Here is a 27,254-nt window from a genome sequence, read left to right as displayed (position 1 = left end):
TGCTCATCGCTACTTTCTCCCATGATCCTCTGTCAAAAGCAGAGAAAATGGCCAAATCAAGGAGAACTCATCTTTTCATACACTAGGGATAGATTTCAAAGCCAAAAAGGTTTCACTCATACACTGAGTAACTAAGGGGTCGTTGTCAAGGATGGCAGAGCCTATATATTGTCACAAAACCTTTGTGTTCCTCCCTCGCCAGACCTGAAATAATTCTTCATTCTGAGTACAATTTAACAGCTCAATGCTGTAAATATGTAAGTGTGCAAGCATGTCTTTGTGTGTGTGTATGGGTTGGACTAGATGGTTTTGAGGATTAGAAGTTGATCTTTAAAGGCCCCTTCCAACCCAACTCATTCTATGATTCTATATATGAATATATATAAATGTACATACAGAAAAGGACAGCCATGAGGTGGCCACTGGGAACGACCCTGCAATGGCACGAGCAAGAGAAGAAACAAGTCTCACTCAGAAATCTCTCCTGATACATTTTATAGGACCGTTAAAATCACAGGCCTAGATTCTGTTCATGGTAATACCTGGATTCCCTTTCTTACCACTACTTCAACTGAGAGGTATAAAGATGGTATTGTGACTTACGAAATAAGTAGATTTATTTTTTTAGAGTTGATGGAAGTACTGAAAGACAACCGTGTCTGTATAAATGGCACATACACCTCAAAATATAATACTTATATATTTTTTAGACTCACCACTTGTTCATAGTTTGGTGGCTCGAAGCTGGGGCTAGGATTTGACTCTGTGACTTTGAAAGGAACAGCTACGGTATAATGGACATAACTGTTACGGAATACAAGCACCGCAGTATGTAGCTGGTCTAGCAAGGACTGTTTAGGCAGCTTAACCTTAGTGTAACAAAAATTATTTCTGAAGTCCAGATCTAATTTGCGCAGCTCTGGAATTCTGTCACTAGACGCCCTTGCTTCAGCGTGGCAGAGGGAGTTGCAAGAGTATTTAAGCACTCATTTAACACTAAACTACACCTTACATCACTCTGAAATGCTTTTGTTAGAATCAGCTGAAACGAAGGACACTGACTCACCCAGCCCGACTGACCCACACTGCCCACACTAACGAAATATCCCTAGTAATTTCAATGGCTGGGGATCAGACCCACGTGTTATTCTTTAACACCTCAAACTTTCAGGGCTTGAGCTGAGGGCACCCTGGCACCAGCCCAGATGACACTGTGCTTCCTTTCCAACAGCTGCATGGAGCACTGAGCTCGATCTCCTGCTCACCAAACACTGCTGAGCCCATCACGGTGGCACAGGAAGTGTTTAAGATACATATTCATATATACACGCATGCATTAGTGGGGATGGCAAGGTGTATAAAAGTTTAACTGGCCTCAGTTTTCATAGTTGTGATGGTGGGCTAACAAGGTTCAATAAACTCTTTCTTTCACAGCGTAATGGATTCTGCATCCATCACCAAATGCTGGCAAGTACCTAACGGTGTCCTCCAAAACAATTTCTAACTGTATAAGGGCATCACCCTCCACCCAAGTAACCTGAGTGTCTTCCTGCCTTTTCTGTATGACATTAATCGCCGTTACGAAAGCTCCCCATCTTAAGTCTAGTTGGTGACAGTACTTCTGTAGTGCACATAACAGTGGGTGTAATACGACACATTTACATTTCACTAATGATAAGCACTGGCTGTGATGCACTAAAAATACTGTGACTGTGGGGAGAATTAAGTGTATCCCTGGTGCTTGATTCAGGAGAGCAGTTAATGCTGTGATTAAGTCCTTGGCTGGTCAGGACAAGACAGACAGCTTATGCTTAAAGAGAGCTAAGTATGTCCGGTAGTACCATCCTGAATAAGCCCCACCTCCAGAATTGGGTCTGTACCACAACTGTGGAAGGATATCCTTAAGGAGCTAAAAGCCACTACAACCCTAGCTGTCTGTTACTCCAAGGATAGGATGTGCTTTTTTGAAAATGTAGCAACCTGTGTAATTTTAAACCTATCTAATTTTAAATAATCTAAACCGGTAGACTACCACTGGACACGTTTCTCCTCCTAAAGAAAGACTGAAAATGTCTGCATGGGGCAGCCATTAGGCACGCTGAATAACGCACCGCTGGCAGGGCACTCAGAGGAGTACTTTTAGGTGCCTATCAGAATCCATAAAAAACCAACTAACAAATGCTGGAATCAAAAATGAAGACTCGCAAGGAGACGGGGCTTTGAGTAGCACAGTATTTCAGATCAGCTTACTGAAAGCTTCAAAATATCACCGGCTTTCAGTCTGAAATGCGTCAGCAATCGTTTCTTTTTTATCAAAACACAATTAGGCTGTGGTGAATGACAGCATAAATCTTAAATAGGAAAGATACAGGATGAAAGACCACCAGGGTGGAACATAACTGTAAACCTCTCCATAAAACTACATTTGAGCTCTGATCATATACACAGGAACTCCTTGAAATGATCCAGCAAGAATCTTAACTCACTGACTTCCAAAGAAAGTGTTACCAATTAAGTGGGAGAAACTTTAACAGTCAATTTTAATTACGCTAAGAGATTCACCAATCAATTCCCAGCTCGAGCTGAAGTTTTTACTAGAGACAACTGGAACCAATTTACATGCTTTTATGTTGCGTCTAGACTTTAATAAATGGTCTAAGCACGGAGCAATTCTATGCCAGTATTGAACTAGTTTTCATGTATACTGAGAAATGCACCAGCTTCTCTAAAATTCTCCAGTTTTTGTGTCTTGAAATGCTCCCCTCAGAAATGATTGCAAAGTTTACGGAGTACATTACACAAGCACCACCGTGGGGATTGCTTACAAATATGTACCAAGATAGTGATGCCATAGATTGTCCTCCCGCTCATTGCTTTAATCTAACAGGCGCAAAGCGTGCAGAGCCTGCTCTTCCCTTAAGCCTGAAATGGAATAGCTTTTCTGATTACAAGACATCATTCCTACAGAGTATTAACCCACGTCCATGAGACTGAAAAAATACCTAAACAATATGGAACCACCCAGGACAGCTCCAAATATTTAACTGATGGCCCAAAACGGTAAATCTAGGCAATCTTTTGAACCTCTAAAAACCATATCTTTCTGTTCTCTCACCCCTTCTCTGTACCTCTCATGGTCCTGATTAAGTTGTGGGCTACTGTGCTAAAGGACCTGAGCATCCAGTCAGTCCATCAGCGCTGATACAGAGGAAAACGAAGCACCTGGTTGCTAGATTGTTTAAACATTACAGAGCCTGCCACAGCACACGCAGTAGTACTCTAGCTATATGAGACTCACCACTACGGCATCACTTTGATCATTGCTGTAGGTCATGGAATCACTCTGAAATCAAAACAGCCTTCTTAAAAAATTAAGTTGAATTACCATTTAGGGAGCTCTGTTGCATTTTTTTTTTCTTCCCTCCCTTCCTTCTTTTTAAACATGCCTGTCGGGAGTGTGAAATTGTATGCATTTATCACTACCCTGCTGAGCAAAGCTTGTTAAATTAAGGAAGACATATTTAATTAAATGGATTGATAAACATTCATACACTTGTGTTCAGAGGGCACTGCATATAATTTTAAATTTTAAAAACTGAGAGGTTTCTTTGGTGATTCAGAGCCTCTTAAGATGTTTCCCACAGGATGATGTCAGACTAATAAACCTCCGGGGAGTTCTGCATGCCAGAGGTCTGACAAAGTTGGGCCTCCTTGTTCTGGAAGCAACACAAGGATTTACCTGCTACTGTATTTTAGGAAAGGGCAGCAAACAGCTTTGGAATTGCTGCACCAGAGATAACAGCCATGAAACCCTGAAGGAGAGTTGTTTTCCATTTTGCAGTAGCACATAGTCTGCTCAGTAGCACAGTTCCAACCCCCTGCCCTGGGCAGGGACACCTCCCACTAGACCAGGCTGCTCCAAGCCCCGTCCAGCCTGGCATTGAACCCCTCCAGGGATGGGGCAGCCACAGCTTCTCTGGGCAACCTGAGCCAGGGGCTCCCCACCCTCACAGCAAAGAACTTCTTCCTAACATCTAATCTAAATTTCCCCTCTTTCAGTTTAAAACCATTATCCCTCATGCTATCACTACACTCCCTGATCAAGAGTCCCTCCCCATCTCTCCTGTAGCTCCTATAAGGCCACTATAAGGTCTCCTCGGAGTCTTCTCCAGGCTCAACAACCCCAACTCTTTCAGCCTGTCTTCACAGGAGAGGTGCTCCAGCCCCTGGATCATCTTTGTGATAACCTCCAGAGCATGCACCTGCATACAGGGTCGTGCATGCTCTGTAGGCTATTAGTTTGGGCAGCACATCTTGAGGATTGTCTTTGGAGCTATTATAAACCCACAACATAGAGAAGGACTCTTCTGTTAAGTACAGTACAAATATACAGTAAAGAAGTCTGCTTCAGGGACAGGATAGTGTGGGAAAGCAGGATAAAAGGAAGGAAGGAAGGAAAGGGAAGCAACTAATGAATGAGGTTACATGTCTAAGATCAGCCATCAGGCCAGTAACTGAACTTGGACCAGCACCTGCCAGCCCAGTTCCCTGTTCTGTTCTCAGGAGTGGTTTATCCAAGGCATTACTCGCAATTGCTACCAGAATGAGCAAAGCAAACTCGTACTCAGGCAGCTGGAGTCTTGACTTGAGAAAGTATCCGTTGGTCTCAAGGATTAATTTTGCTGAATGGCAATAATAGCTTGTAAAAATCGAATAAAAACCAAACGCACTGCATGTTGCAGGATGCTGGGATTGTATGAGGTACTGTAAGCAATGCCTTTTGCAAAGACAGGGAATGTTATTCATCACAGTTGTCTGTGGTGGGCAATTTGTTCGCCTTTCAGGGGACTCACTCTAACATAGGATCCCTGCCAACATAAAGAACTGGTCAAAGCATTGTGCTTTTCAAAGTTGAAGGATTTTTTTTCTTCTGTCTTCTTCGGAAAATGTAGCAAATGTTGGGAAGTTACAATGATCTCCATTGCTGAAAATAAATTACTAGCAATTAAAAATCTTCTGTTTCTTGCACACTTTCATTACACAGAATAATATACAATGTAAAGATTCACAGCCTTTTGAGGAAGCATCGTGATCTTCAGACCTGACCTTCTGATTAACATAGGCCAAAGCACTTCACTTAGTGGTCACTGCCTCAAGCCCAGATCTTGTGGCAAGTCATTCAGAAAGACATTCACCCTGATTTATGGGTACCAGTCTGGATGTGAGAACGCCACACAAAGCAGTTCCTGTCTTGAGCTTTATGCAATGAATTGCAAAGTTAAGTTGGTTCATGGGTTTGAAATGCCTGTAATCCAGTAAGATTCTCTCTCCAATTCCAGGCGGAAATAGTGTGTAGGTGGCTTATAAAACTTCCTTTCTACAGTGACCCCAAATCTAAGCAAAAGGTCAGAATCATTTGTGTTGCTTCAAAGGCTCAATTGTTACTCAGGCCAACAAGTTAGCCATGAAAAAACTATATTCAATTCTGCAATCTATGACATAGCTAAGATAAACATGGTGAAAGATTGTTATTGTTTACTCAAATTCTTTCTCTACTGAAATTGTAGTATCATTTTTCAGTGCATTAATTGCTTATGGCTCTCATGCCATGGTTTTTAAATCCTAGGTGCTAATAACTATATTTTGCTCCCAGATACACACACGGCCAATAGACTTCCTTTATAGAAATTCCAAAACAGGTGGATGAAATCTGAGTCCCAGTAAAGTTAAAGGAGTTTTGCCACAGTCCAGCACGGCAGTCAAGCCCCTGTGGGACCAGTACCAATTCCGGTTCCCACTGAGGTACCAGTACCAGCACCAGCTGAGGTGAGGAAATGACTCCTTTTACTTGCATAAAGTTGTTTTGTGATACATGACCGTAACTCCCTGGCAAATACAATCTTTGAAATGTGTCTAGTTTTACGCAGGAGAGGCTGTGTAAGTCCACATCTCAACACAGCCCAAGGACCTTGCTGTTGCTGTGTGTGTGCCCGTGCGGGTAACACAACTACTCACACTGCTATTTGTTGTTGTTACAATGGAATACAAGATGTAAAATACAGCTGTTGCACCGCATAAAACAGACTACTATTACAATGACATTAACTGCTCCTATTTTAGTGACACCAAATGAAACGCGGACCTCACAATAGAAGTATTTGACTGACAAGTGCTTAATGGACAGTAGCCCGTTAGACTTAAAACCAAACTAGACAAGGCAGTGAAACAAATAGGAGACTGAGAAAGAGGAATTGATTTATGGATGGCTGCGTGGCAGGTAGCTGAAAAATCAGGAACTGGACAAAACAGATCAGAGAATTAACTTAACCATCTACAAATGGTCTACATTAACTTAACCATCCCAACAAATATTAATCATTCAAATGCCAGAAAGCCATTTATTAAGTTACAAGGCCCTTCAACCTCAGTCAATAGCCATTCCATTTCAACCTGGAGTGTACCTACCAAACAAACACACATGAGCCCCATGGAAGTGTTCTTTAAAATGCAAAGTGTTGGCTGAAGCTTCGTGTTTACTCTTTCAAGCCATGTAAACCTGAGAATAAATCCACCTGTTGCCCTTTCTTCAATGAGGTCACTAAAAAGACCTCCCTTTTATTTGCAAACAGCTTAGTGGCTACCAAAGAGCCGTCACCAATAAACTTATTCCAAACAAAGATTAATTCCTGATTAATCACTGGGAAGGGTTAAATCAGCACTAAGGAAAATGCCAGCCACTGAAAAGTGAGATTTTTCTGTAGTAGTTTATTGCAACCTTCCATGCTGAGGCTAACGAGAATTGGACAAAAGAAGATTTTTAAAATTGTGAAAAGTAAAGTGAAAGGTCATAAAAACAGAGAAAGTAAATAATACAGAACAACAAGATAGACTGAAAATCAGGAAAGATAACAGTAACAACATGACCAAACAAAGTCTACATTTAGGTAATAACCTGGGAACGAGAAGAAAGGAATAAAATTCAGCTCTATGAAAAGTCAGCTCCAAATAAGTCATTTGAAAAGAGCTGAACACCTGTTTTGTTAATTACCAATATATCAAACAAAGTAAAACAGATTTATTACCAATGATAAGTCCATAATACCTTTAACAACCCATTTATTGTTCCTCAAAATATCCTACACAATTTTCCTATGATTTTCAAATGCACACACTCAAATAAACAGCGGCTAAGTGCTCCGTACTGTATGTTCTGCCAGTAAGCAGTCTCAGAACGGAGGTGCCAATGATCTTCTAGCTGTGGAGCGTACTGGTTTCATTGAAGGTACTTCTGACATGTGTCTCTGAGAGAAACCTGGGACGAGCACTATATAATGAACCCTTTGCCATGTACACCCTAATAAATAACCAACAAGTTAGAGACTGAGGGTGGTGGAAGGCCAAATCCTCCTTCTTGTGCCTCAAGAGGCAGGGGAGGAGGAGGAGGATGAGCTCTGCACCACAGCTTCTCTCTGGAGACGCCGGGGCAGCACAGGCTGACCCACAGTGGGATCCTCACCAGATGGATGAGTTGGAGATGGGAGGACGGAGTTCCAGCTGGAAATGGAAGGGCACACAGCTTTTTCCGGGCTAAAATCTTCTGCTTTCAGGTAGTGAGACAGGTTGACTGAGGAGGATCCTCAGCAGATGGATGAGTTGCTGCAGGATAGAGAAGAGAGAATGGAGTCCATCTGGAGATGGGAGAGCACACAGCTTTCTCCAGGCTAAAATCTTCTGATTTCTGGGAGTGAAAATGTATCCAAGGAAGCAGATGTTGAAAGAAGAAAGGCCTCCTTTACAAATTCTCATGGGAAAGCCCAACTTCTCACTAGGCAACAGCCTGGAGGGACACTTTTTGACCTGGCCTAGCCCTAACCAGAGCTGGGTATGAAGTTCTTTTCTCTCCCCACCCAAACTTCAGAAATGCCACCTTTAATAAACCATAAGGAATATAAACCAGCACAGACCTTAATGAAAAACAAAAACAACTGTTGCCTTAGTCCAACAGTCTTGAGCTAAACATTTTATTTAAGTAACTCAATAGAATTATGCTTCTTGATCTTATTATTTAAGAGAAACAAACTTTTTTAAAGTTAAAAAAAAAACCCAAACCAACCAAAAAAGAGCAAATCTGAATTAAATAAAAAGGGAAAAATGACTCAACACAACAGTGTGATCCCCATGTTAATCAAGCACCATGAGCTGAGCTCTGGGCCTTTTGGGTAAAAGTAGCTCCATTAGCAACCCGTAGAGCCCTCCCGTTGTGCTGCACCACTGTAAATTGAATTGTTGGTGAACTGCATAATATAATGTGGGGTTTGCAAAGCCACTGCGACCTGGCTTTACTCCACTCCTGTTTACATCAGTAAGAGTGCGACAATTAAATTCAATGGAAGAATAGGTAAACTATGGAGTCCAAGTTTCTTTCCAGTATGCTCTCCTAAATAAGACTTGCTAACACTGTATAGACATTTATGGGATGTTGTTTGCTGGAGCGGTTACAGTGACATGCTTGTATTCTTTGTTATGAATTGACCATAATGATAAACACATCTGTCTTAGGCAAGGAATGTTATTTAAGGACTGGAGAATGATGCCTTTTGCTTGAAGCATTTGCTCAAATTATGTGTTTTTCTCTGACTTTTTCTTTCTATTTTTAATTAGGCAATGCAAAACCAGGAAAGGGAGAGAGAGAGAAAGAGAGAAGAGGAGGGAGAGGAAGGAAGAAAGAGAGGACGAAAGAGAATGCAAGAAAGTGCTAAAGAAAACAAGAAAGACAAAAGAAAGACAAAGAAAGGAAGAGAGAAAGAGAGAAAGAAGGAAAGAAAGAGAGAAAGAGAAGAAAGAAAGAGAAAGAAAGGGAGAAAGAAAGGGAGAAAGAAGGAAAGAAAGAAAGAGAGAAAGAAGGAAAGAAAGAAAGAGAAGAAAGAAAGAGAGGAAGGAAGGAAGGAAGGAAGGAAGGAAGGAAGGAAGGAAGGAAGGAAGGAAGGAAGGAAGGAGGGAGGGAGGGAGGGAGGGAGGGAAGGAAGGAAGGAAGGAAGGAAGGAAGGAAGGAAGGAAGGAAGGAAGGAAGGAAGGAAGGAAGGAAGGAAGGAAGGAAGGAAGGAAGGAAGGAAGGAAGGGAAAGAAGGAAAGAAAGAAGGAAAGAAAGAAGGAAAGAAAGAAGGAAAGAAGGAAAGAAAGAAGGAAAGAAGGAAAGAAGGAAAGAAGGAAAGAAGGAAAGAAGGAAAGAAGGAAAGAAAGAAAGAAAGAAAGAAAGAAAGAAAGAAAGAAAGAAAGAAAGAAAGAAAGAAAGAAGTCAAGAAAAGCAAGCAGCTGGTGCTGAAACTGAGCAAGACTCTTTCTCTCTCATTTTCTTCTGCCTTTTAATAAATCATTGTAGCAGCTTTGTGACAGGCCTCTGTTATCCATAATGCCCAAGCAAACAGCTTTTCTTTCAGCCTCTATTCAGCTGGCTGCCAGGGAAGCAGGACTGCAGGCAGGAAACTTCAGTGGCTCAGCCTGCTCCCCTGTAATTCAATTAGAAAAGCAAGCATGAAGTCAATATTCATTGCGCCAGGCCAGAACTGCACAGCACAATGAAATGATAATGAGAAAGTTCACAAAGGAGACGGGCTTAATGATAAGTTTTTAAAGAGGTGCTGCAGCGGGTGACCCTCTGTACGACTGGCAAACACACACGGGCATATGGGTCTTTACCCTCTGGGATTTACTCTCATCCCTTGCCATCTGTATCCAGGGCAGACGGCTGATTGTGAATCCAAGGGAATCTCATGATATACTGTCTTAGGTCGCCCTATTCAGCTATTTTGCATCTCTGAAGGGAAAGAAGACATGTTTCTTAAACACCCACGCCCCAAGGGAACACATACAATTTGCTGGATCACAGGTAATGCAGTTCCAAGTGGCAGGGAGTTGTGACTCCCAAGCCCAGCAGGGAGGTTGGGCCTGTGGGGCACAGACCAAGGAAATAATGAGAGAGAACTTCCAAGACTTCGTGGAAGTGCAGAAGAAGAAGAACTGCACCCTTGTGCTTTCAGAGCAAGGCACCACTCGGCCCCTACAACCGTGAGAACTTGAAGCATTTGTGCTTTAAACTGATCAGTACTGGGTAAATGCTGGACCCAATTCTGCAGCTCCTCCTCGAAGAGATTTCCCGCTGGGGAAGGTCTCTACATGATTTCCTTTCTTCTCCTTTTAGCACTTTGCTGGTGACAATAAAATATGTAGTTATTTATTTTGTAAACATCATTGTATTTAGTTTTAAAAATAATGAATGATTGAAGTAGTAATTAAAAAAACAGCATTGTGTGTACAAGCCCAGAGTTGCCTTGTTCTAATTTTGCATTGCAATTCAACATTCCAGATATGACGGAATTTGTTCTTTTTAAAATTACTTCTATGGTAAAGCCCTGGGCCCCTCACAGAGGGACTTGGGCCTCATTCTTTTCGGTGCAGTACAGAAAGAACGACTCTAAGCTCTGACTCTAAGCAGGCAAACATGAGAAACAGAAAGTTTTTCTTTTCTTCTTTAACAAAAGGGAAACAGGGCACACGGAGCTTATATAAGTTCCCTGAGGTCACACAGGGTGTCAGTGACAGAGGCACAAATTGAATTCAGATTCTCAGGCTCTCGGTCCCAGTTCGTGTCATATTGTAGTGCAGGGCAGTCCAAAGCTTTAACGCGATTTTCAGAAACATGTTGTTATTGCCCTAAATTAATCTCTCAGCCTAACATATATTAACATTCCACATATCCCCATCATCAGCAATGGATGCTTAATAAGATGGTAAATAACTAATACATGTCAACAGCTGTATATTTTCTTAAAATCAGGAGGTATTTTTCAACATAATTGCTCATGACAACAGCCCGTTTTTTACTTCAGAGCCCCACAAAAAGGAAGTCAATTTTGCCATTCTTCCTGATTCAAAAAGCCTTCCACTGCCAATAATAGAAGTGGGTGGTGAATTGCTTCATCTGCAGTAGGAAGCTCTTCATGTCCTATTGGGCCAGTTCTTCAGCTGCTACAAACCCACACAGCCTCACTGGAGGCAATTCAGCTTTGTCAAGTCACGCAAGCCAAGGGCAGATGTATTTGTGTGCCCGTTGAATCTCTTCAGGCTGACCCAATCTCTGCATCTCAAAGGGGGAATGCAGCACTGCCCACCACGGGAGCTACACTCGGGGATGTAACAGGTAGAACAGGCTGGTTGGATGTCTCTTACAGCCGTCACTCTTCTCCTGAAATCCTCCCTGGGGGGAAAAGCAGAGCTAAACAGCAGAAACGGCGAGCCTGTCCCAACAAACCATGCCAATGTCCTGGACTCAACCCTCACCCCTCTGAAACAACCCAGGATAACAGCAAAGCCTCTCAGAATGAGCCGCTTTCTTCCAACACCAACCAAGAGATGTTATCTGAAAAAAAGGGAAGAGTTTTACCTCTAAGGCTGCACACACTTGTGGCAGCTTTTGCAGTTCACAGTTTTCAACAATTTTCTTGCCCTAACTGCAATTTGTTGGCTTTTGCCAGAATTTTGAAGGGTTACAGATCTTGGGTAGACATGAAGGGATCAGATGCTGAACTGATGTACATTCTTGTTTATACTGAATTATGCCAGGAAAGGGTCAGATCCCAGGACTTTTCCTTTTGGTTAATTAATCTCCAGTGTAACTCTAAGAGGCTAGAGAAAAAGGGGCAGGATAGCCAGATCTTTGTTATGTATTTGTACTCATTCTTACTATTATATAAAAGGCCAGAAGAGATAAGAAGTACTAGTCATATTAGATATCAGTACAGAACATAATTATACTCTATCTTTTCACATATATATAAACCCCAATGTTCACAACTAAATGCAAATTTTGGGTACTCTCCAAAGGCCCAATGCGTGAAATGAAGTCCTCGCTGCTCAAGAAAACTGGAGCTCAAATGTCCCTGTGTAACTCCTGCACGTAGCTGTCAGAAGTGATCACAATAACTTCCCCTTTCTTATTTTAGAGGCAGCACTCTCACTCTTATGTAACAAAGGCAAAATCTGTTGAGGTCAGGGATTCAGAGACACCAGCTTCGTCCACTGAGTAGCCTTCGCTTCTCAGTGACAGGCCCTGGGAAGTTCACAAGACACTGCAGGTATCTATCTCCCTTCAGTTATCACTCGTTCATGTCAGACCCTGCTGTCCTGTTTCGTGCTCTGTGCTGTGGTGGGAGACGTTGTCTGCACAATATCTTCAGCTGAGAATTGGGTTTTCCTGGAGACATTAATGCATGCAATTGGCGCATGCTTTTCTGGAGTATTTCTATCACCTTTCAAAGATAGAGACAATCAAATCTCTCCTCCACTCATCAAGGAAATCCTTAAAGCATCAAGTGGGGAATTCCAGGCCAGCTTACGGCTGCTACTTCACATTTTCTCAAGCAGTAAGGTAACATGGGACGAGGACTGTCACAGTGTTTATTTTGAGTTCCCTGGTGAGAAAAACATTTGACACTTATCCTGGATGGCTGAAACCTTCCTCCCTTCCTGGGGAAGTCAGGCTATCTCTGCCATTCATATACAGCTGCTGTTACTTGACTTCACCCGTCCCCTCCGAACACCCATCACTGAAGTCAGCTCCCCTAGGTCAGACGCTAACCTTCAGAAGGGTAAGGTAAAATGGAGCTCTCGTCTCTGGCTTGGTCGTGGTGTTCATTAGAGATGAGCTCAAAACTTACAAGCTTACCTCAAAGTACTAGGAAAACATTAAAAGCCCTCTCAAAGTTCTGCATCTTTCCAGTTCCTGCCATGTTGTATTCGGTCCTGAAGCAAGCCATTTCAAAATGGAGGAATTGAGAAAAATGCACTCAAAAGGGAAAAGGTGGTCCTGTAATTAAGTGATTAGCCTGACCAGGGTTTAATTTCAAACACTGACATAAGACTGCTTTGTACCAATGGGCTCTCTTCACTGTCCCATTTTAAGAATAAATGAGAGATGATCACACTTTTCTTCCGTTCTTTGTTTTGATTATCAGTGTTTAGAGGCAGGTATCTTTTTATTGGATCACAATGTAGCTTGCACAAGAGACTTCTATCTTCTGAGAGATCAACGTGTTGTGATACACCTTAAATTTATTTATTTTATTTATATTCACTACAGAACACGCCCAGATGACGAGGAACCTCTATGCTTCATGTACCCTTTCAGCAAAAAGGAGTGAACTTGGAGGCAAAGACACAGACGATCTAGGTACAGGTTTTAGCCAAAGACCTACAAAACCGCGTGCCGAATTCAATCCAGCAGAGAAATTACAGAAACACAGAATGGAGAGTCTATTTTTGTTATTAATAATAAAGGTACTGCAACCAGTGAGTCCAGAGCTATGCAATTACAAGGAGACACGCAGTGTACACAATCAGGAATCCTTATCAGATTGTTTGGTCTATCTTTTCCATTTAAAAGTGATGTTTAAACTATGTTTATAGACAAAAGAATTGATCAATGAACCTGTCATTTGGTCAGGAGTAACATGGAAAAAATGAATCAGGTGATGAAAATATTGCCATTTCTCCATGTGGGGAATAAATTGAAGATATTTTAAAAAGATTTTGTCGAAACTTTGGGGACACGTGCATCAGCAAAGTCAAATGTTACATCTTTGAAAATTTCCCACAAGCAAACATCTCTAAAGATATTCAGAAATGAGATTTTCCAAAGGTAAAATAGCTGGAAAAAAACAGAAACAGAGATTTACTATTATTTAAGCTCTTCAGCTGCTCCCTAAGAAAATAAACTTGGAGTTAAACAAAAACTTGACTGTTTTCCTACAAAATAAATAACAGTAACATTATACCCACTAAACAGGAATCAGCTGTATAAACAGTTTACCTGCCACTGACAGCATCAACTATAGAGAGAATTTCTGGGCAACTCTATTCAAAGAAGGAATAACCCAAGTTATGGAACCATTGTAACCCAACTCATAATAAACACGAAGAAGCAAGTAGGAGGGGAAAATACCTAAAAACTTCATAATCTTGACTAAGCATCTTCAAATTTTTTACTTGAAAAAGGTGACAATCACCACACTGTTCTACTTATCACTTTAAGCTTGTCCAATAGTTGCCATTATAAGCCCTTTCTTCAAGATTTAACTGTCTTTAACCCGCTAAACTCAGTTCAGTAATTTCTGAAACTTGAGTGTCTAATTTTCCACATTTATTTTCTTCACCCACAAATAGACAGACATTGTATGCAATTTGAAAGTATTTTGCAGCTTGGAAACAAAGGCCTATTTTTCTGTCCTGCAGTCCCCCTGGATAGTTTGATTAATTATGATGAATTAAATCTGAAGAGCACACAAGCCTCACATGGTCCAAGCAAGGGAAGAAGGGGAAAAGAAATAAATCAATCATTTTCACAGTATCATTCTCTGCAAACTTGGACTATAATAACACAGTGATCAAACGATTTGCAGTTGTGAACACTAAGAAACGGGAGCCTTTGAAACATGTCATCATGGCAGAAACGTATCTCCCCCCCTACTCTCATCCTTCCCACCAGTTCAGCATATGTAAACTTTTAGGTACTGCATGTTCAAGTTGTTCCCACAATATATAACAGAAAAATGTATGCTGTTGCGGAACAGAGGCTTGTGCAATAAATACTTTGTGTGCTCAAGAGCCTAGAAATAGATTGTAGGCTGCATGTGTATTACAGACTTGTGCCAACATAGCTAGATCCATCAGGTGCATGAAGAGAAATGATCCTGATGGAACACAGCTGGGTTTCAGAAGCTGTCTCTACAGTCTTATTTATAGCAGCAAAACTGTCCGTGTTCTAGTTCAGTGCTTGAGAAAAGGATATATAACAGAGCTCTGCTAGTGGGGCTGCATCTACAGTAGGAGCACATCAGCTGTAGAATACATGATATTTGCAACTGATACAAATCACCCAGCACAAATCTGGCATGAGATCTAGGGAGAGAAGCTGGATGTGGAGGGATGACATGCAGCACTTTCTAAGACAGTGTTCTCTGAAGAATGAAAAGGGCTTGACTCTACCTTGCCCCAGATCTTGCGCTGTCATCCTCATCAAAGGAACCAAGATGAAAAACCTTCTCTCTTCGATCTTGGGTACTGGTACATTTCACACCACTTTGTGAACAGCTTTGTTTAGTAACCAAGTGCCCTGAAATAACAGATCTGAATCCTCTCATACAATTTCAGCTTTATCATGCCTGTAGTCACTTTTCTTTTAGAGGATTTGCAATAGGAACTGAAAGCTGAATTCCTCTTTGTGCTTCTTTGGACCACATCCTCGGCTAGTACAAACTAACTTAAGACCCACAGATGTCACAAAATCTTCCCATATTTATACCAGCTGAAGATCCAGCCTTTGTTTGCCAATGAGGCTGTTGCTCTACAGTAATACTGTTTCTGGTCCAAGTAATTCCTAACATTATTGTAATTTACAACACTATCAGGTACAAAAAGGAAAGAGTAACCACCAGGAACAAATCTTCTTTCCTGGTTCTCTAGAGTACGTGCATGTAGCTAATGCATGGTCAACAGAAAAAATACAGGGATATGCCCATAAAAATATCTTCTAATTATCTTAACCTGCTGCTTTGGGACAGATTTCACTGTTCACTTCCCTCAGATGCTCTCCTGCCTCCTTCCTCACACCCTGTGCGCTGTCAGTTTGCTGTCAGCTTTACAGTATCAAGCGTGTGATCTCTCCGCTGGTACCCTGTTCAGTGTCATTTAAGCTGGCCAGTCTGCAAGGCCACCAAGGTCAAGGAACTATCAGGAGTAAGGTTTCTTAAGTGCAATGTGTGAGACACCATCTGACACTGTTTATAGATAGAGTTAGCCTCTTATTGACCATGGGATAGAAGTTAAAAGCATTGCCTTGGGAGTTCAAATGTGTTAACCTCTGAAGTGATGTTTGAATTAGGGTTATAAAGGGCCTAAAGTTTTGATCAGAGGCTTGGAGAATAAAAAGGATTTGGAAAAATTTTAGAGCAGGATCAGAGTAGCTATACTGAGTGTGCCAACTGCTATATTATTGTTGATTTAATTGAGTCCATCTATCAGGTCTGTGCATTATGTGATCCAGTTCCAAAGATGTTTCCCTGCTGCAGCTGACAAAATACAGACTATACACTTCAAATGCAGTTGTCGGTCTTTAAAACAGGCAGTTACAAAACATGTTGGCTGCTCTAGCAATCAATAATGGGAAGGGCAGTGTACGTTGGACTAACTCCCAAACAATTAAATACTTGCCAGTGTAAAGTAAAAAACGACGCGAGACCACGCCAAAAGCTTGTTCACTGTTTGGCAACCCACAGTATTACAAACACTGATGGTTTAATAATCAGGCAAAATTAACAAAGCTGGAAAAGCAGAAAAATTTTCTGGGAAGTTTTCTGATGAATACACTGAAGAGGTAACAAATACACCTTCTCTGGAATTGTATCCACATGCCACCTGGAATTCCTGATGCACTGTTTTACTGGAAGTTGACTCACAGAGGAGGAGTTTAGATACCTGTCACGAATTACAGACACAAACTATGTAGACATCACACAGCCTTCGGCAAAAGAAGCGATGCATCTAACCCAGAAAGGAGGCCCCTAACAGCTTAAACGTTTTGGAGCATTGGACCTGCAGTCTCCAGACTGAGAATGAACAATTCAGCCCAGCCCTGAAAACAAGGGAAGGAAAGTGCCATCTCAGGGTGCAGCAAGGGCCAGTAACTCCCTAAGGGACCAGGGCCTGGGTGTGATGACACAGCCAGGGGACAGGCAAGCAAGGCGAGCAGGCACGTCTAGAGTGACAGCCCCAGAGCCCGGACCACCAGCCAAGTTCTTGGAGAGTTGAGGCCAGGCCAGGCCATCAGACTGCAGGTTGGGCCTGGAACAGCAGGGCCCGTGGCCAGGCAGGGCAGGGCTGTGGCAGAGCTGGAGAGTGGCATCCTACGGTGTCACTGGGGTGGCGAGTGATGGCCCCAGCTGGGCTGAACTGGAGCCCTGAGCCATGAGCAGGAATGTGAGTGGAAGCCCCAGGGGAGGCAGGTGGGGTCATTAGTGCCATTTTTTCCTTAAGAATTCCACTGTTTTTCAATGTTAAATTATCTTTCTTCCCATGCCTTGGTTTCGCCACAACAAAGTGTTAAATATGTTGACATTTTGAGCACCGTTATTAATTTTTCCACATTTGTGATCTGTCTTATTAATACAGAAAAGAGACAGAAAGAGCACCAAAACTGCAGAGAAAGAATGGCAGAAAGGTGCGTGCTATATGCTATTCCAATTGTTGTGCTTAAAAAGTATGGTCTTTCTTTTACTACTCCACAGTCTTGCAATAAGTATGTTACCTCTGTGCACTGAAATAATAAAGCTCTGCCACCCATGCTTTGATTTGCGCACGGAAGAAGGGAGTCACTTAGGGGCTTAGAGACAACCTCCCCTTTGCCATTAACGCCAGCTAACATGGCACATTCACTTGTTATCATGTAACATGCAGGTACATGGCAGTTTCCCTCGACCTCTCCGTTCAGGCAAGGGCTGGGCATAGCCCTGCTCTATTTCATGAAGGACTGAGAGGCGTCTGCAGCCAAACTGGACAGATGACGCTTCAGAGATGTCAGAGAGCCAGTCAGTGGTTATTGCTCATGTGGCCAGAAACAGAGACCCTAATTGGCATTACACATAGTCCTGAGTAGAGGTTTGCCTTGTTGCAAACTTCCTCGGTCTTTCAAAGTATGGGAAATATGGTAGATTTTGGTATTATTTATCTGAAACATAGCAAGAAATGCCATGTACTCAACTATTCTTGCTGCTTCCTACTGCAGTGCACCCTTTCTATAGTGATGTTGTAGGATATAAGATCCATACTCACTTTTTCTGGGACCATCAATTATCTAGAATAATAATCTTTCATACTTTTTAATCCCCCCACTGCATAGCTGAGGAAATGGCAAAGTATAGGTAGCTATTAACTTTGCATTGAAGATCATTTAGAATGTTCCCGTTACACACACACAGACCTCTGAGCTGGACTTAACTTTAAAGACATTTCTCTTTCAGAAGATGGTGCATTTACCTGGGGTAACGAACATTGCCCGAAATCAAATATTCTGGTGCCCAAATTAACACAGAACAGGTTGGTTTCTCTAACTCTCCCCCTCTCCCCTCCTTATCACTTTTTTTTCCTTTTCTCACTTTCTGTCTTCCTTTCTTTATTTCTTAACTCTAGCACATGAAACTAGCGTGGGAGTAACTGGATATAGAAATACATCTCTATTAGCTTTTACGCTTCAGGTAAAATATGGTACTGTGTGATTTCTAAGCATTTACAGAGAAAAATGAAACAAAGCAAAGTTACCTAAAAGGTGTCAGTTTTAATACTGCAAACTATCATTTCAGAGTGCTACAGAATATAGTTACCTTTCTTTAACCCTGCAATAAAACATGTGTCAGATCTGTAGACCAGACCCCAAATAGCCCAAGCCCAAGGGTGCACAACCCTTCCATCTGCCACTCAGCTATCAATAAAAGAATTGTCCCAGATAGGATGCGTAAATGAACTGTCAAAATACAGTAGTAATCTGTAGAACCAAAGTCTCAATGTAGACAACAATCTCTGATTAATGAAAGAAAAAAACTGATGTCAGCCAAACCAAGAAGTCCTAGACCTGGAGATAACACTATATATTGTACACCACCATATTTTGTATATCATAAAAAACTTCCCAGGCAACAATAAAGAAGGGAGGTAGTGACAGACTGGTAAGTGGTGTTTACTTCAGTAGCGTCAGAGGTGGATTCTAAGCACAGCCCTAGAGCTGTTCAGGTGAGGCGTGCGAGGAGCACGGGCTACCTAAGAAACTTTGACAATCTCGCTAGAATATGAACCCAGTGTTACTTAGGCACCTTCCTTTTTTCACCCTTAGTTTTTACTCTGAGGAAAAGGAAACGCTGGTAGAAAATGAATTCTGTTAGTACGTATTAGTTTGTAGCAGAAGATACAAATTTTTCCTCAGTGCTTTGTAAGGAAAGGCACCAATTTGCAATGCAGTCTAACTCAAATTGCCTGCTGGCAAACAGTTCGACTGAAACCCTGGGAAAACCAGACCAACACTATGTGCCCTGTAATAGAAAACCAAAATATAGTTCTAGAGGCTAATTTTGACCCCAAAAGCTTTTTTGAGCTCTCTCGTAATGCTAATAACTTTTTTCTAAGTCAGGATCATTTTAGACAGAGGTACAATCTGATCTGCAATCTGCAGTTATTCAGAGGATTTGCAATATCTCCCTGACATTAAAATTGATACTTTGGCTGAGTATTCCACCCTAGCAGGAATCAGCAAATATTTAGAATAGAAACCTCAGATCCTGTTCAACACCCATTTGCAGAAATTATGTAAAAAAATCAGAAAGAAAAGTTTCGCCTTGAAAATTCAAGCTTGACTTTCCATATTTTAAGAGCAGACTAAAACGTAGGTCGGTTGACTTAAGGTAATATTTTAACCAGAAAGCGCAAGAAAAGAAACATCCTAATTGACTGAAAATCCAGCTGTGGACTTAAAATAGAATTTTAAGAAGTCGCATTTTTCATGTTACTAAGTTCAGCACTGTCTAGTCTTTGAAGAAATGGATTGGCTCGACAGAGCTAGCTGGAGCACTCAGCATTCACACGGGAACTCTCTTCTGCTGTCAACTGGCCCAAAAGCATGGCTGTGAGACTTACCATATCCTGGCTGCTAGCTATTAAACATATCTGCTAGGGCCACCTTCGTGCTTAAAGGAGAAATTTAGAGTAGGAACTTTTTAAGCTTTTTGTGGATGCTTTGTTCTGTTTAAAAACATCTTTGCCTTTACCGGAGAGATTTTCAAAGCGGAGGAAAGAATCTGTGGGCTGGATCCATTCCATTTTAGTAGTAATTAAACTCTCTATTCCTAAAGGCCCAGTCTAACCCTTAATGAAATAAACAGCATCGCTCCCATTACGTTCTGGAGAGGCAGGATCCATTTCCATCTACTTAGGGTTCTTCACATGAATGCCTCCTAACTGTGCTCAAGACAGCAGCAGACAGAAATCATAGTAGAGCAAAGTGTTTGAAACTAGTATCTCTAGCACGATGACTAATCTGTGCCACATTTTCCACTATCAATCTCTGAGTGGAAACTTCAAAAACCATATCCACTGTCTGTTATATTAGCATTCTGTACTTAAACCAACCACTTCATCCCTTGATTTCCATGTAACACCCACCTCGTAACCATATACATTGAAAGCCTGCCGTGCCAAGTGTTTCAGGGATCCTGAAATGAGTCCCTGCTAGCACTAACTTTTCCATCTTCAAGGCCTTTACCCTACCCACTGAACTCTCCCCCTATTTCCTTGCTGCCTCGTGACTCACCACTGAGCCATGCTGCCTGTGCAATGCAACCAAGCGATCTCTAGCCGCCGAGCCCCAAAATCCGCCTCACTCAAAGCAGTACAGTAGCAGTCTTCTAAAATTCAGCTGAACTCACGGGGTTTCTGACTTCTCTTAGAAGCGATACTGGTTGGAAAAAATGCCGATATGGTGAAATCAAGATATCCCACAGAATCATTTTTACCTCTTTTTTCTTTTTTTTTGAAGGAAAAAGAATCAAGAAACATTTCAACCTGAAACCTCTTTAGTTTCCTGACAGCTCATTTATCCAGCACATTGACAGCTCATCAGGTAGAGAGGCATCCAGCATCTGCAGTTTATTACGCAGATGGAGCCAGGGGACCTCAGGCTTCCAACTGATCACTGGAAAGCTCTATAGTAAGACCGAGTATTTATCTCAATTTATAAGCTTCAGGGACAAGGTTCTTCAGAGAGTGAAAAATCAATGCAGCTGAACGGAAATTAGCAAATGCCAGGGCATTTGCAGGAGCTGGGGATTTGGCCCTTGTTTTGTAATATTTGATTAAAACAGACTTCCACATCCCAAATGCTACACTGCCAAAGTTGAACATCAACTGCACGAGCAGCTATGCGGCAGGATGTGGAAAACTACTTTGTGTTAATGATTCTATGCTCTAATCAATATTCTACAGTGAACAAGTTAGTGTTTCACAGAAGATAAGACAATGGGAGCAACAAGTGTCAAACCACTAGGGCAGTGCCAGATTTCGTACTGCTACAATCCCGTACTGCAAGCATTTGAAAGGTTGCCTGAAGCAAAATAATAATAATTGCACAAAACGTATGCAAAAGAATCTCACTGATCTGTGAAATGTAGCATTTCATCACACAGATCCTTGTTGTTTGGAGAATAAGAAAGGCAAAGAACTCCAATGAATACTCTTCAATAGGAAGTCAATCAGCTTATGGCTGTTTATATCGCATACGGACTTGATCATATGTCTGACTCTCATTTGGTATTTTTCAAAGAATTAATGGTGTATAAATCACATGATTAAAGCCATTGCAGGGTGTTTTATAACTGTAGGCTCTCTTTATAAACCTTAAGCTTACTATGTGACCTAAACCTGGCTCGGTTTTATAATTTTTTTATTCAGTTGCCAAGAAAATCAACTGGCAATGCTCCCCTAATTGTCTGCATAGACAACTAGAAGGTTTTTAAGTATTCCTCATATTCAAATCTTTCTACCTGCCTTCGTTAAAATTTTGTGAAGCTCTACTGGTTAGCCAGAAGGACCTCCACCTTGAACAGCCTGTCCCATCTGTGATTACAAACCTGTGTGCTCTCTCCACCCAGACTTCACGGAGGCACTCCTTCACAGGGTGAAAAGTGCCAAACCTGAGCCCACAGTGACTACAGTTCTATACAATCACCCTCTGCTTGCCCACCAATCACAAACGATTTTTCCCATTCCTGCTTTTTACAAATCCCAGAAGCTTGTTCTGGGTGTCTGATCAGGCAAGTCTTTACCCTCTTATTTCAAGGGGTCTGGAAAAGAATGAAGAATGTTGTAATACGAGACATAGTTCACTAACGTGAGCGTGGAAAAGATCTTTAGCACTGTCAAACCACCTGTTACAATGAATATATTTAACAAAACCTTATCTCCCTTGATGGCATGAAAAGCTAAGCACTTTATCCCAAAGGTTTTCTCTGCTGTCTTTTTTTTTCCAGATCAATTTCCATTTCTGGTATTTAAAGATGGCTTCAAACTGTTTCAGTCCACATAATTTATTAGTCTGAAGACAGAAGCGTTCCCCTCTGAAAACTCTTCTGCTTATGTGCTGTTGGAGATTGGAAAGGGTAAAATATCTGGCCAGTGGGGATCATCCAACATAGGCCCAACAAGCCAGCAAGGACCCATTTTTTTTATTTATTTATTTACAGGCAATACAGGAAGAGACTGATAATTAGAAGAATAACAATGAAGTTACTCTCACAGTTGAGGAATAGAGAAGCCTATGAAAGCAACATGAATAAAAAGTTCAGAGCCCAAGTACTTCATTCTGAAACTAGAAGACAGTTGGGGGAGAAGGGACATCTGTTCCCAGAACAAAAGGCCAAGAGGGACAGGATGGGGGGAGCTCAGCTTGTTGCAGCCCCCCCGAGCCACTACATAAGTTTGTTTTAGCCTGATATGATCTTTAGCTCTCTTTGGAAGACGCATGCATTTGACACTGTGCTGCTTCTACTTACTGTCACTACTAAACCCTTTTTATTCTTCTGCAGGGAAAGCTCAGTCACTGAATCTGTCTACTCCTTCTCCCCTCCCCTCCCCTCCCCTCCCCTCTGACCCTCAAAGCCAAGACATGAAGTTACATTTCTCTATTTCTTCCATCAGCTATTGGGGTATGAGAGTTCCACTAAGACATGGGCACGTTCCAAAAAAAACATGCGAATAAGGACTTCTGTGTTTTTAAGACCTGACCCAAGATATTTATTTATCCAGAAGTTGAAATTCTCACGAGCAATGGGTGAAATTCTGAGGAGAGGAGATCTGCAGCAGGCCTGGACAGAACACTGAATCTCAGGGCAACAAGTGCTATGATATAGGCAATGAAGGATAAGCCGTAAACCAAGCGTCAGCAGAAATCTCTATATTAACATCATTTCATAACTCGCATCAGTCACTTTTATATTAGAAAGGAGTGAGAATGAAAACATAGGTACACTTAAATAATAATAGGGATTCCTACAAATCCTGGAATGATTTACTACTGACAATGCAGTAATGGATTGCTTATGGCAAACAGGAGATTCACAGTTTCCCAGGAGGCTTATTCCCCCACTGCAGGATACAAATAACTCCCATTGACTTCAGTGCCTTTCCTGCCGTGAAAGACTAGGAATTTATTGGCTTCAGTGGGAGTTACGAATAACTTGCATGAGGAAAATGAAACCCTAAAGAAACAAATTAAGAAGGACTCTGTCTACTTCTTAAATCTATTTCAAATATTTCTCTCTATGTCAGCTGGAAAAAACCTGCACTCAGCTCAAACTTACCCATCTATAGAAACTAAAAATTCTAGCAACATCTAGAAACAAATGTATATGGTCAGTGGAGCACAACTAGCAACAAAAGCCATAAGAAGCTGAAAGATTTCTCATGGAAGAAGTTCTCTGTAGAACATTTGTCTCCTGGACAGATTTCACCAGCTAACAGCCAAGGTGCCTTCACCCTGCAGATGTACCACAGGGTAACCTCACTAACACCGTGTAGTCATCTTGCTGTAATTGTGCACTTTGTTTCATTTACCAGTGAAGAGCAATTACATTAAAAAATCAACCCAAATAACAGGTTCTACTTTTTGACAGTTGTGTGCTTAAATTCCCATCCTGACCATCTGCACCACTTGTCTGGCAGTATATCTGGTGCAGAAGAAGAGGAGGATGAAACGTTCTTCTCTGAGAACCATATTTGGAGAAAATTCAGTGCTTTAAAGCAGACATAAGGGCTAATATTTAATGTTTGACCAGCAGATGGACAATCACACAGCTGTTGGCCTACCTAGTCAGGCGTATCACATTTCCACAACAGGAAAGTGTTTTCAAGAAACCAGTGAAACGTGCACATTTGGCAGCTAAGTGGGTGAGCAGAGGACTGTTGTGGATTTCTTACCGCCTCATCACAGACATTGAGCTGGGGCAACTCCTAATGACAGGAAACACGGCCAGAGGATCTGCTCCAGTGTCACAACTTGTATGGAAGGAGACCTCCACGCAATTTCCACTGGAATGGCAGCACTGAAGGAATCACTCCTGGAAAGAGGAATTAATAAATTACTCTCAGACATCCTAGGAAATCTCCCACTGGTGTCAGGGAGGCTACGGGCACAGGTGAGGGAACAAACCTGAAAAGGCAGGACTCTTCAACAAGAGGAAAATACAGGTAGTACTCTCTGTGTATAAATTGATTATTTTATATGATATAGCATTTAGGTTCAGCAGAGCTTTTCCAAGCTAACGGAGACTCGCAAAACCAAGTAAATGTGGAAATATGTCCTTGTAAATGTCACCTTTGTGTAGCAGATAGGGATTATGCAACGTGTTTGTTATTTTCAACTTTCCATTTAAAAATAAAAATTGTTTTGCTTTGACAAACTCTACTGCCTTTGTGACAGGCCCAAAAGATATCACTGTCAGGTGTCTCAGATTGTACTAGAAATGTCAGATGATTTCTAGTCACAAAGCCCACAGCAAATAGAGGGGAGGATTGCATTATGGTAATGTGGCTTAATACTTCCATAGAAAGCCTACATCCAGCTTGAAAGGAAAGAGCATCTCCAGAGGGTTCAGTACCATATATGCTGGCAGGACAGTTTGTGGACATAGGAATTGCTCCACATCTTTATTTTCCTTTTAAGCAGAAACTAGGCCATGAAAAAGCTAACAGTGTGTACACAAGTTTATAAGCGATGTATTTGCCAGAACCGGTTTGCCTTTGCTGTTGAAGAGAGTGTAGACACCCTGGATGACTAAGTAATACAGATTCTGCTGAAAGGGGATGAAGTAAAGATACAGTTTTGTAAAGGATTTAGTAGAAGGAAGCAGGGGGAAAAGGGAGGTTTCATTCTGTATTTGCTATTTTTTAAAATACCTGCCATTCACTTAGTTCCTAAAGATCAAAAAGAAAGTATCCTTCCAGAGTATTTTCATGGGCCCTGGGGCCAGGCAGTTGCTAATCTGGATGAGTCAAGAGCATCCACTACAGAGGAAACAACAGCAGGAAGCAGGGAAATCATCTCAGACTTCCCCTGGCTTTTCTGTCTGACTTAATAGGGAGACCCCACCTACACATTACATAGGGTCAGAGCCATATCCCGAGGCTATAGGGCATACAGATTCTTGATCATTCCATTACAGTAAGGATGTACATTTCTCATTAAACTCAGAAACAATGCTGAATAGCTACTCAGAAGATTAACAGGACCTCCCACTTCATGGAAACAGTGACTGTTTACATAATAAGTAATGACAGTAAATCATAACAAATCCTAGGAGAAAACTCCAGTGAGAGATAAAATAACATGACCTGCTGATTTTTCTTCTTTTCTCAGTCTTACAATCCATGTCTTTATTCTACCATCCTGTAAGGATTTCTACATGTACTTAACATCAGTAGTCCCACAGGTTTCATTAGTCTAATTAAGTGCAAAAAACATAAGTACAGGCATAAGAGAATGTCCTTTTTCCCCTGTGCTTATGCAGTGCCTAACGTGGTAGGATCCCTCTCCATAGCTTGAGCTCCCTACCACTGTGATAGAAATAATACAATACATTCCACTTTGCAAGGTTAAACAATTAGCATTCTAAATACAGGGCTGGTACAAAGTAGCACCACTATTGATCTCCATTACTATGCTCAGCTAGACCAGCTGAGGATCAGACCCTACTTAAGATGGTGAGTAATTTGCAATATGCAAAGGAACTAAACAAACATATTTCTGCGGGGAAAAAACTTGCAACTGGACAACTGGTTTCTGAAACTCAGCTGCCGGTTGAAATTAATTACTGAAGAATGTCCTGCATTAGAAATTCTCGTTCTATCATTTGCTATATTATAATACAACGTAGCTTTCGCAAGACAAACAGACTTCATTACTTTTCCCCTGGGAACTCCTCCACTCTCTTTTTGTGCATGTGCATGCGAGCAGATCCATAATTACACAACCAGAACTCAGATTTGCTTAAAATGAACCATTCTAGTGCTTACTCCCTAACAGGATGCTCCTGTGAAAAAATACCTATTCCTTGGTAAGACAACAAAGTCAAGGCAAAAAAAAAAAAATATTAAAAAGAAAATTTGTTTCTTTTCACATCTAGCATTTACTTGTGCTGCACTTGCTTCAAGAAGCTCACATCAGGCCTGAAAGATAGTATGCTAGGTGCTTTACCAACATGTGAAAGAAGGACAGTCTGTTCCTGAAGCTTTCCATCAGAAGTGTGTCCGCGTTACATTACAACGCATGACTTTTAAGGGAAGGGATTGCCCGTAGCAGACGAACAAGGCTTGGTGCAAAAGGTCTGCAGGGCTACAGGAACGTAAATGCTTCGCATCAGTGCAAGACGGAGGCGATGCACATCCCGAGAGCACCGGCTGCAGCCTTCTGCCAGCCCTTGCGACGTGGCCAGGGTGTCGGACACAGGCAGCTTGGAGAGTCCTCCTGCAGTCTCCCCGTGTGGTCAGCAGTCGGGAGAGGGTTCTGGCTGCTCTTTTAATATTATTAGTGGTTTAATTGTCCAACAAAGAAACAAAATTCAAAACAAGGACTCCAACATGTGAATTCACTATACTTCAGCACTTGCCCAGCTTCCATTCATATGGCAGCTAAAAGATCTAGTGGAAAAGAACAGACTTTAATGACCATGCGTCCTTGTGCTCTGGAGTGTGGGCTACAGCAACTAATAATAGATGAAGGTTTACATGTTTTTCTTGTGTTTCTGCTGTTTCATTAATTCAGCTTGTGCCTGGCTACTTATGTTAAACATTCCCTTTGTGGCTTTCTCTAAATCTTAAATTTTGCATGTGACCACATGTAAATGTAAATGTGTATTTTTATGGTCCCGTAATCTCAGTGCTTTTAAATCCCAATTGCCTGAAGGCATACAGGGAGCTGAAGCAGAAAAGCTTGGTCAGTTTGTGATCATTTAGAGCTAGTTTATTTGCTCTTTCTGAGTGGATTCAGTTCCTGTAGAGGTTTTTGCCTTTCGTGTAATAGAGTAAAGATAAGATCTAGGAACCTAATTAACCCTGCAGGGCCTGCGAACAAGGCTCATTAGAAAGCAGTCAAACACATTTATGTTTAAATA

General features: G+C 41.6%; 1 long non-coding RNA gene across 1 annotated transcript in view; it reads right to left on the bottom strand.

Annotated features, from left to right (window-relative positions):
- The window catches only part of LOC128907437 (uncharacterized), a 183,423-nt gene that overhangs the window by 153,330 nt on the left and 2,839 nt on the right, over positions 1 to 27,254 (bottom strand). The window contains exon 2 of the long non-coding RNA XR_008465592.1: positions 24,064 to 24,203. This is a non-coding gene — a long non-coding RNA (uncharacterized LOC128907437). The remainder of the gene's footprint in view (positions 1 to 24,063; positions 24,204 to 27,254) is intronic.

Source organism: Rissa tridactyla, chromosome 3 (genome assembly GCF_028500815.1).
Source record: "Rissa tridactyla isolate bRisTri1 chromosome 3, bRisTri1.patW.cur.20221130, whole genome shotgun sequence".
Lineage (NCBI taxonomy): Eukaryota > Metazoa > Chordata > Aves > Charadriiformes > Laridae > Rissa > Rissa tridactyla.
Note: the sequence above shows the minus strand (reverse complement) of the source record. Positions and strands in the feature narration are given on the sequence as shown.